This window comes from Gopherus flavomarginatus, unplaced genomic scaffold, assembly GCF_025201925.1.
Source record: "Gopherus flavomarginatus isolate rGopFla2 unplaced genomic scaffold, rGopFla2.mat.asm mat_scaffold_34_arrow_ctg1, whole genome shotgun sequence".
Classification (NCBI taxonomy): domain Eukaryota; kingdom Metazoa; phylum Chordata; order Testudines; family Testudinidae; genus Gopherus; species Gopherus flavomarginatus.
In genome coordinates this window covers 2435134-2444037 of record NW_026115061.1, presented here as the reverse complement: position 1 = coordinate 2444037, position 8904 = coordinate 2435134, and the positions used below count along the sequence as shown (strand labels likewise).

The following is an 8904-nucleotide window of genomic DNA, read 5'->3' as shown; positions in this document are numbered from 1 at the left end:
CCTAGCAGGGTCCAGGGAGAGCTCGCTGGTAGGATGCCCAACACCCTCCTCATTGTGAGGAGTGGGATATGAAGGGAGAGGCAGCTCCAATAAGCCTGACTCATGGGTGTCCCCTTTATATCTCACAGCAGCTGATGGTTAATGTGGTCAGGCTCCAGCACTAGGAGTCTGGTCAGTTTGACTAGCTCCATGTAGGTGGGTTATTTTCTCTCTTCACAAATTAGGGCATTTCCACCTCCAAACCTCCTGGGTCTGTTCCTAGAATCTAGGCCACTTAGTAAATAACTCCCAGCAGGTCTGCCACACCCTGGCCTCCTCCTTTCCCCACGCTGTGAATTTCCTGCCCCGCTCCAACCTCCAAACCAGACTCTGCAAACCTTCCCACCTCTGGTGTATTTGCTCTCCCTTTCCTCCAGCAGGAACCCACCAGCAACCCCCCGATAATCTCTACCTGGACTGACTCCACTGCAGCCATTTCTCTTCCCTGTCCCACGCCAGGCTGGGATGAGCTGGAGCAAAACATTCTGCAGCCTGTCTGGGGGAGAAGGGCAGTTGTGGGCGTTTCAGAACCGGTTTTAGTTAATTTCACATCACAATTCCCCCAGGCCCTTTCCCTGCAGACAGACACCGTAGATTCTGTCATGCTGGGAAATGCTCAATCTGTTTATTACAATTTAGACCTGGCCCCTCCTGCCAGGCTAAGTCCACAGACACATTTTTAACCTCCCTTCTCTCTCCCCTCACCCCTTCTCTGAACACAAGGCTAGAAAAGAGCAGAACCAAAGGAGTCACTCTGGGGGATTCCCTCAGACACTGACCCCACGGCAGCCACACCCCAGCAGGGGGAATATGGAGTCAGGAACTGGCTTTTGCTCTGTCTGATCCTTGGTTTGTTCACTGGAAAGTGGTTCTGCCCCAGGATGCAGCAATACATGTGTCTGGGTGGACTAGAGAGCTGGAAATCTCTCCCCCACATTCATTTCTCCCACTGCCCCTTTCAGTCTCTCCTTCCCCTGTCCTCTCTCCCTGCCCCTCTGGCTGGGACAGTCCCATTCCTGGGGGCTTTGCTCTCCCATGGCTGGATTTCCTCCTGGCAACCGCTAATGGGAGGAGAAATGAGGTGGTGTTGTTTGTGCAGAGTCACTTTCTTGCCAGACCCTAGGACATTCCCTGAGGTCTTTCAGTTACCTGGAGACTCTGGCTCAGAATTTAGTAGTAACAGGGCCTAGGACTGCCCTAGGGGGCTAGGACCAGCTGCAGAAAGTCATCCCCTGGGCCGGGCAGAGAAGAAGCTTTAATTAAGGTCACTTCCCAGCACAGGGCCCCACTGGGGGAGCAGCAGCTGCCAAGCCTGGTCTCCCAGATCACAATGGAGGCTGCAGCATCTGACCCAGGAAGCTGAACCCCAATATCCTGAGCAGAGAGGGACGGAGTGTATGAGCAGCTTCCCTCCTTTAGCTCTCTGGGGAGAGCAGCTAATGGGAGCCTCTCCTCACAGGGAGAATGGCTGATCTCATTTGACCCACTGTCCATCTGGAATCACTCCTTGTCTTTCCATACAGTGACTCTGGATTAACAACGGTCTCAATGACACCGGATTTCAGAAAGAATGAGTTCAGAACGCTGTGGAAAAGACCATCGTGTGGCAGTGCTGACTCCCTTCCCACCTCCCTCACCCCCGCAGATCTAGGACAAGGACTGGGGGCAAAAATTTTCCAAACGGAACCGAAAGTTCCTGCAGTTTTCAAAAGAGGAGAAAAGTAAATTCTGTGAATTCACACTAACAGTGTTTGCTAAGTGGACAGAAAGTTATCACAGTGACAGGGCACGTGACTGGGGAATGGACTTGGTGACCTGGTGACTAGGAGCCAGGACTCTGGTACAAGTTGACCAGAGAGAAGGATCATGGTTAGCAGCAGCCCCCAGACACCCCCTAGTACCCAGAGCCCAGACCCCCCAGCCAGAGGCCCCAGACACCCCCCAGCCAGGATCCCATCAGATATTCCCTGGGACGCAGCCCCCAGAGTCCCTGGCCAGGGACCCCAGATACCCCTCAAAGCCCCACCGGCCAGAGAACCCCCACCACACCATGATTGCCAGGTTGGGAATCCCAAAGGGTTCCCCCCACCAAGAGTCCCCAGCAGCCAGGGACCCCCTCAAGGGACACCCCCCCCACTGGGAACTCAGTCCCTCACTGCCTGCCTAGGAACTTCCCCACCCTCCAGAACGATCTACCCTGACATTTGCCTGGGACCCCCCTCCTCTGCCCAGTGTGACCCCCTGATGCTTTACAGTGCGACCCATCACTCTGCTTCCCTGGCATGCCCTCACCTAGTGCCAGGGATCCCCTCCCCCAGCTCTGTGAACAGGGTATGGCAACAAAACCAGGAACCAGCGGGGGAAGCACAGACAGAGCCCCTGGCACAGAACCAGGCTCCCTCTAACCCTCTGTCCCGCCTCCCCAAGAGACACCCACCCCCACTGTTCTGCAGCCACCAGGCCCCCAGCGATACCCACCTCCAGGACCCATAGCCTCAGGGATGGGCACATCAGAACCACCACCCCCGAAAACCCCAAACCTCCACAACCCACCAACCTGACTAGGGTACCCCCTGCCCAGCCACCCAGAGGCCTCCCCCTACCACAATGCCCCTTCAGCTGCAATCTCCCCACACAGACACCTTCCCTGCCCCTGCAAGTGTTACCTCACAGAGTGTGAGAAGTGGATAGAAAGTTAACACCACCTCCTGCTGGCCAGTCACACAGGCAGAGGGAGCCTGGGGAGTGCTTCTTTAACAGGAGAATGGAAGGCCTGGAGGGCAAGAAAGATCCACGGGCTGTCACTAGCAAATAATGGCCACCATGGATCCACCCCAGAGGCGGCTGCATCTTAGCACATTGGGAAACAACCCATCATATTCAATTAGAAATAAAACAACTAGAGAGAAGTGGGGCAAATGTTTGGGGTATTTTATATCAATCTTTGAGACACGCAGAGAGAACCCTGTCACAAACGACATTTGATAACATGAGAGAAAACCACCAAGATCGGAGGGGATTTGATGTTGCTATTAAATAACTAGTGGAAAAGGGGGACTGTTGGACTGGATTTTATATGACTGTCCAATACATAAACAGAATGTGATGGTCCCCCCCGGCCACGGGGCAACCATTCACGTGAGCAGCTCAGAGCCCTTTGAGGAGCTGATTTAAGGGCGGGGGGGGGAGCTGGAAGGCTCCCTGGACAATGGAAGGGGGCCGCAGGGAAATTGGGAAATGGGGTCTGGTCAGTCTCCATGGGGGATGTGCTCCTCCCTTCCCTTCCCTGCCCTGTCAGAGAACGGGAACCTCATCCCATCCCACTCCAGTGGGAGCCATGTTCTGGGGAATGACCCAGGGCAACAATTTCCCACCCAAACAAGGACAAATCGCTGCAGATAAAATGGGTGGGAAAATCCACCCCCCATCGGAGAGATTTTAAATTGACATTTGAGAAGTATGGAGAGAAAAGGGAAAATCAGAGGCAATTAGAGAGCTGATCATTGGCGTGGGGGAGAGGAGAATCTCCCTGGATTTTATAGCCACGTGTGATAATGAGAGAGAAAAGGGAAAATCTTGAGAGAATGTGTGTGTGGGAGGAAGTGGCAAAAACAGGGACAGGATCCAGTTAACTCACATCCCTCCCACCCCGAGAATGTCCTGGCTGCACAGAGACAGATCTACTCCCCCATTCCCCAGTGACCTCCCCCCCTGCAACTCCGGCTTCTCCTCCCCCCTCGACACCTCCGCCCTCACACCAAAGGGGGGGGCTCTGCCAGCGCCTCCCCCTGAGCTCAACACCTGCTCCTCCCCCCAGCCCGGATTGTGCCCTTTAGCCCCCCACGAACCCTGCCTCCAGCTCCCTGACCCCCCCCGCCCATCAATTTCCTGCACTGCGCCCGCCCCTCCCACGCTCCCTGTTACTTCCCCGCCCCGCTCCAGCCCCGCCCCCAGTGCCCGGCGAAACTTTACGGCTGGTCCGGGCAGGGGGAAGGGCAGCGGCTTCAGCGGCTGTTACTGGGCATGCGCAGTGCCCGGGAGTAGCACATTGCTATGGGGAGGGATTTAATACACCGCCCCCCGCCGCCTGGCCCGGGGTCCGCCCCTCCCCCCCACATGACGGCCGGGCCCCGGCCCCCCCATCCCAGCGGGGTGGGCGGGCGGATCCTCCTGCAGCTCCACTGGGGCCGAGGCGCCTTCAAGGCTTCTCCCAGGCTCCCTGGGGCAGAGTCACTTTCCTGCCCCCCAGCGCCTCTCATTCCCCGGGGGCTCCGGGTCACAATGTCCCACCGCCCTTCCCCCGCCTGCAGCTCCGGCTTCTCCCCTCCCGCCCCTGCCAGCCACACCAAGGGGAACCCCCGGGCCCCAGTATCTGTCCCCACCTGGATCCCAGCGGGGCCGGGGGCAGATTCTGGCTGCAGCTGAGAACAGCGGCTCCGCTCCGGCTCGGGCAGCTCCAGCGCTGCTGGCAGCACGTGGAGAACCAGGAAGCAGCTGTTCAGCCCGGGCTCCGCGTCACAATGTGCCAGAGCCCCGCCCCCAGGAGCTGCCCTGCCCATGGGCTGTGCCAGAGCCCCGCCCCCAGGAGCTGCTCCGCCCCCGCTCTGTGCTGGAGCCCCGCCCCCTGGAGCTGTCCACACCTGGGATGTGTCAGAGCCCCGCCCCCTGGAATTTCCCCATGTTGGGTCTCTGAGCTTTGTTCTCCTGCCGCCTTCTTCCCAGCACCCCCTGCTCCCTTCCTGTGTCTGCAAACACCCCCCCTCCCCCGGGGCCGGCTGCAGTGCTCGCTGAGGCTGACTCCAGTGGCTGAAGTTGCCTCCATCTCTGCTTCACCTGGAGGGGGAGAGACAAAGAGAGGAGATGGTCCCAGGGTGTGAAACCAGAATCAGGGGGCAAGGAAAGAAGGACTGTTTGGAAAGGTGGGTTTTTTTTGTGGTGGGGGTGAGCGAGAGGGATTCAGAAGAAGTTGGGCAGCAGAGGCTCAGGGAAATTGAGGGGAACCTCCTGGGTGTCTCAGTGTTGCCCAGGGTTTGTACAGCACCTTGCATAATATGGGGTCTGATCTCAGTCATGGTCTGTGCAGCACCTGGGAGCCCTGATGTCTGTTTCCTGATCACAGGCTCTGGGAATGGAGAGAGGGAAACCTCAGCACCTGAAGGTTAATGCAGCCCTGTGTGCAACCCCTGCTAGGGTGGTCCGACAGCAAATGTGAAAAATTGGGATGGGGGTGGGGTTAATAGGCACCTATATAAGAAAAAGACCCAAAAATCGGGACATCTAGTCATGCTAGTCCCTGCTGTTCTCATCAGGGGTCGGCTTAGAGAGGGTTTGGCTACACTTGCAGCTGTCCAGCGCTGGGAGTTAAAGCTGTCTTCCTACAGCTGTTTAGGGAAAGCGCTGCAGTGTGGACACACTGACAGCTACCAGCACTCTGTCATGGCCACATTTGCAGCGCTGTTGGGAGTGGTGCATTATGGGCAGCTATCCCAGCATTCAAGTGGCTGCAATGTGCTTTTCAAAAGAGGAGGGTGGGGTGGAGTGTGACACGGAGCGTGGGGGAGACAGAGCGAGTGGATTTTTGGAGCTGACACTGTGTCATCTCCCTGCTTGGCAAGTTCAAGCCTCCTCCCCCACCCCTCTCTCATTCACTAAATGCAAATAGCCGCCTTTGTTCTTTTCCTCACAGACCATTTAAGCCGCTGATCCAAAACAGACCCCCCCTCCCCCGTGCCCACCCGGCTGCTTCTCTCCTCAAGCAAACACCAGCTGTGGGTGTTCCAAAGGGATCCCCCTGCCTCTGCTCATTCACTGCAAACAGTAACTGTGTTTGGTTTTTAGATAAGCAGCTCCGGGAGCCTTGAGCTCACAGCAAAGCAAACAGAGGCATCACACCAAAACAAAGAGCGTTATCTCTACTTAAAAGCATTATGGGAAGGTTCCGGAGGTCAGTGACAGCGTAGTAAGATTAATCACTGTTTACACTGGCACCCCAGCGCTGCATCACCAGCTCTGTTCTCTTTATTCCTCTCGTCGAGGTGGAGCACATGCAGCACTGTAGCCAGGGAGATCCAGCGCTGTATGTGCCTTGCCAGTGTGGACGGGGAGTAAGTTACAGCGCTGTAAAGCCACCACCTGCACTGTAACTCTCCAGTGTAGCCAAAGCCTGAGTTGTAGTAATAATAGCAGCCAAGAATCCGGTGGCACCTTCTAGACTAACAGACGTATTGGAGCATGAGCTGTCGTGGGTGAATACCCACTTCGTCAGATGCAACAATAGTCCCCTATGGGCTAGTGGTCAGGATTCCTGGTTTTCACCCAGGTGGCCTGGGTTCAACTTCTGGTGTGGGAAGAGTGCAGAGCTTTTGCCCAGAGTGGAGGCAGGAAATGAAAGGAACAGGAAGGGATCCTGCCAGCAGTGGAGTTAGACAGTGTAGGGAGGGGACCCCAGAAGTGGGGGTGGGGCAGTGGTTTGCGGGGAGATGAGGGAAGGATCCCAGCAGTGCGGGAAGTTGACAACCTGGAGAGCACAGGCCTGGAATGGGGACCTGGAAGAGTGAATGTGTCCCTCTAAACCCATCAACTGCAGACTAGCAGGCTTGGAAGAATTGTGTATTTGTTGGTAAATGTCAATTTCTGTGTAAACACAAAACCCAATGGCAAAATATTTCCATCAATAATCATCAAAATTGACAGATGGGCAAAGTAAGAAACATGCTGCTTGAGAACTTATCATGTTGTAGGAGCAGCAGTGATCTGTATGCTCTGTATAACCTGTATGCTCAAAAGGTCTGTTAAACTCCCCCAGCTTGTGTCCTTTCCCGCTTTGAATGCCTGTGAAGTGGCTTTCCCACTCTCCTTTGTACCTCCAGAGAATGCCCTTCACCCGGCCCATCTGGCCAATGGTTCGCTGTGTTACATTCTATTGCACCTCAGGGAGACTGATCTTCTTCGCACCGTCCATCGCTGCGCTGTGGGACACTTACCTTAAAGGATCCTGACATCTCCACTGCCAGGCCTGTCCTGGGAGCGTGAGTATGAGTGTGACACCCTCCCCCATCCCTTCTTTTGAGCTTAGCTATCAAGCTAATAAATGTGCTGCTTTCTGCCAAACTCTGGGGGGGAGGGGCATTATTAGTCCTCTCTAAGCTTACTAACTGACCCAATTTTGGGTAACACAAGCAACATTGTTTGATCTGTTATTGTACCAAAGTGAGAGATGGTTGTCTATAAAGGAGGGTGAAGACTAAAAGCCTCTGATGAGAATGGGATTTGAACCCATGCAGGCAGAGCATAATGGGGTAACAGTCCATCACCTTAACCACTCGGTCACCTCATCTGAGCTGTCAAAAAACGGACAGGAGGAGAAATCTAAGGCCGGTAGAAATAGGGACACTAAGGAGTTTTTAAATACTAAGCGAAAGCAGGGTCTGAATGAGCTCCCCTCTCTCACCTACTGAGGAGCTGGGGAAAGACTTCAGGAACAGACCGTGTTTGCATAGACACACCTACTCTGCCTAGCTATGCAGCATGATGGGGCCGCTTCCCCAAAATGACCCAATTTGGGATGGACTTGGGTTACAAATGACTTTAGGATTGAGTGGAATGAAATGTTATTCTCCTTCCTATATGAGTGAAGGGCAGCAGAACATACCTAGTCCGTCCTGATGGAAGGGTAGGTGAGTGAGGAATAGCTTTTATTGGACTGCAGAGAAGTGATTGAGGACGTTACCCTAAACCAGTGGTCCCCAAACATTTCACATTGTGCCCTCTTAGCCATGGCTGTGGCCCCTCGGAAGCCGCGGTCAAGAACCGGGCCTGGGAGGAGTGGGGCTGTTGCTTGCTTGGGTGAGGGGTGTGGACAGGGGTAATGGGGTTGACGCCGGGCTGGGAGCCAGAGTCTCAGGCTCAGGTTGGGGTTGGGGAAGAGCTGTGGCAGAGTGGTGCTCCCTCTCTGCCCTCTATGTGGGCTGGCTCAGGTCCTGAGGTGCCCCCATGAATGTTCCTCTGTGTCCCCCTAGGAGTCGCACCCCACATTATGGGGACCACTGAACCCTGCTCGCTAAGCCGGGGCTAGAGATGCCAAACCCCCGGGAAAGGGAGAACAAGTGTGAGGGCCCCAGCACCAGAACCATGCCCCTACCTTCTGTCTGTGGCTCTACCCCCTTCCACCCATGGCCCCATCCACTGTCACTTCTGTTCCACTCCTTCCCCCACCAGCCCCACCCTATCACTCCTTTACCCCTGCCCCGCTGTGGCCCTGAGACCAGAGAAGCTCTGTGCCCCTGCTGCAGCCCCCGGGCTGTAGCAGGGAGTGGGAGCTCCTCCAGCCCTGGGGCTGACATAGGGGAGACTTTTCCAGAGGGACCTAACTTGGCCAGGGCCCCTGATCATGGGCCCCACTGTCCCCTTGGCAGTGCAAGGTTTGGGTAGGCTGAGCCCCCTTGTCATAAACAGATAGCTAAGGGTTAATGTTCTTTTACCTATAAAGGGGTAACACCAGTAACCTAAAACACCTGACCAGAGGACCAATCAGGAAACAAGACTTTTTCAAATCTGGGTGGAGGGAAGTTTGTGTGTGAGTTCTTTGTTCTTTGTCTTGTGTCTGTGGTGTCTCGGCTATGAGAGTGATTTTTCTATCTCCTGCCTTTCTAATCTTCTGTTTCCAAGTTGTAAGTACAAAGATAATAAGACAATAAGTTTATATTGGTTTTTTTTGTATTTACATGTGTGTAGTTGCTGGAATGTTTAAATTGTATTCTTTTTGGATAAGGCTGTTTATTCATTTTTTCTTTTAAGCAAATAACCCTGTATTTGTCACCTTAATACAGAGAGACCATTTTTATGTCCTTTTCTTTCTTTTTATAT

At 54.7% G+C, this 8904-nt stretch overlaps 1 non-coding gene across 1 annotated transcript; it reads right to left on the bottom strand.

The window, feature by feature from the left end:
• Positions 1–7293: 7293 nt before the first annotated feature.
• On the bottom strand, positions 7294–7375 carry TRNAN-GUU (transfer RNA asparagine (anticodon GUU)). The gene has a single exon. It is a non-coding gene; the product is annotated as a tRNA-Asn (tRNA).
• Positions 7376–8904: the final 1529 nt, after the last annotated feature.